This window comes from Octodon degus, unplaced genomic scaffold, assembly GCF_000260255.1.
Source record: "Octodon degus isolate 3935 unplaced genomic scaffold, OctDeg1.0 scaffold00134, whole genome shotgun sequence".
In the NCBI taxonomy this organism is placed as follows: domain Eukaryota; kingdom Metazoa; phylum Chordata; class Mammalia; order Rodentia; family Octodontidae; genus Octodon; species Octodon degus.
Window position 1 is genome coordinate 2,188,473 of NW_004524710.1, and position 2,200 is coordinate 2,190,672.

Here is a 2,200-nt window from a genome sequence, read left to right on the forward strand (position 1 = left end):
AGTCCTACCTAACTCACTTATTTGAAAATTTAATGACTACATGGCACCGTCTCATTTAGTCATGCATAAAGTTGTCATGCTCCAGACAAGAATTGACTCCAATAAAATTACAGTTGATCTCCTCTGACCTTTCACTGATAGAAAATACACAGATAGATCAAAATAAGTATTATTTTAAGCAGTTGAATACTCTGTTGGCAGTTACTTGATCTAAAATTTTTTAATATTTAGAACTTCTGAGTGAATCTATCATACAATTACTGACCTTCCCCCAAATTTGTGGATTCCAACTAGTAGTTCATCCTAGGAAGGTTCTTTTACATATTTTAATTTAGACATAGTTTGTGTTTAGAAATTGCTAAGAATGTTGATTTCTCTTTGTGGTGCTCCACTTCCACCCAAAGGTCTAGATGAGAATGAGATAATCAATTTACAAAAGAAGAGATGGAATCCATCTTGAATGATTCAGGTAGATTATAGATAATATACAGACTTACTTATGAGCTAGTCCAGCAGATTATTATTAATATACCAGAATACTATGCTGAATAAGGTTCTAGGGTTGTATGTGGAATCAGTGTGAAAAAACTTTGCACCATTAGAAGGAAGCATAGGATACTTAAGGTCTACAACAAATGTTTTGAATATTAAGAATGCTCATGGGAAAAAAGAAGCATTTTTCACTGAATCAGTCTCAAACAAAACCTAATTTTAAAATAGGTAAAAATGTCTTGAGACATGTCCAAAGACCCACAAGTGGCTAACAGGTTTATGAAAAGGGGCCTCACATAACTAATCGCCAGGGAGATGCAAATCAAACCATTGTAAGATATCACATTACACCTGTTAGGATGGGGAGTGTTAGAAAACACAAGGTAGCAGGTGTTGGCCAGGAGATGGACTAAAGGGAACCCAAACACACTGTTAGTAGGAATGTAAATTTTTGCAGCAATTATGAAAAACAGTATGGAGGCTCTGTAAAATCTGGAGCTACCTTGTGGGGACCCAACTATCTCACTTTTAGGTTTATATAAGAAATACCTGTGCACCTATTTTCTTCACAGAATTATTATGTTTAAAGCAACCTAAATGCCCATCAAGAATGTGTGGCATTTTACATGCAACGGAATGTTATTCCATCTTTAAATGAAAAGCAATATGGAGGCTCTGTGAAAACTGGAGCTACCTTGTGGGGACCCAACTATCTCACTTTTAGGTTTATATAAGAAATACCTGTGCTCCTATTTTCTTTACAGCATTATTCTGTTTAAAGCAACCTAAATGCCCATCAAGAATGTGTGACATTTTACATGCAATGGAATGTTATCCCATCTTTAAAATGAAGGAAATCCTGCCACTAGTGATGATAGAGCTGGACTTGGCAAACTTGGTAAATAAATTATGCCAAGTACAGGAAGACAAATTGTCTGTGTGATCTCTTTTATAACAATCTAAAATGATCAAATTCAAGGAAACAGTGAGTAAAATGGTGGTTACTAGGAATGGAAGAGAGGGAGAAGTGGAGAGACACTGGAGTAATGCAAGATGAATAAGTTTTGGAGACCTACTATAGAACATGTAAATACGGGAGCATTATTTTCCTAAATACTTGAAGTATGCTAAGCTGGTGCTTTCTACACATTCTCACACCCAGAGGGACAAAAAAAGTAACTACATGAAGTGATAGATATGTTAATTATCTTTATTATGATAATTATTCACAAGGTGCACACATGTCAAATTGTTAGACTGCACACCTTATAATCAATTTAAGGCAGAATTTTTATTCATTTAGAAAGATCTTCGGAAGAATATCACATTCCAGACTCCCAAAGCACATAAACACACATGTATCATGACAATATTTTAGTTCCTTTCTATTATCTCATATAAAAAACTTCTTTTTACAGTTCAGTTATTTCAATGAAAAAAATTAAGACTAAAATATCAATGTGTCTCATTATTCTTTTTGGGTTTTTTTGTGTATTTAGTACAGGGTCTCACTACACAGATCAGACTCATAGTTATCCTCCTGTTTTCAGCCTCCCAAGTGCTGGGATTGCAGGCTAAAGCCATCATGCCCACTATCAATCACTGTCTCAGCACTCCTGGGGATGGGGCCGGCACAGCACATGGGAGACTGAACCCTGGTCCTGTCCACTGAGCTATCTGGCTGTCTAGTTATTCTTATGTAAAAGCA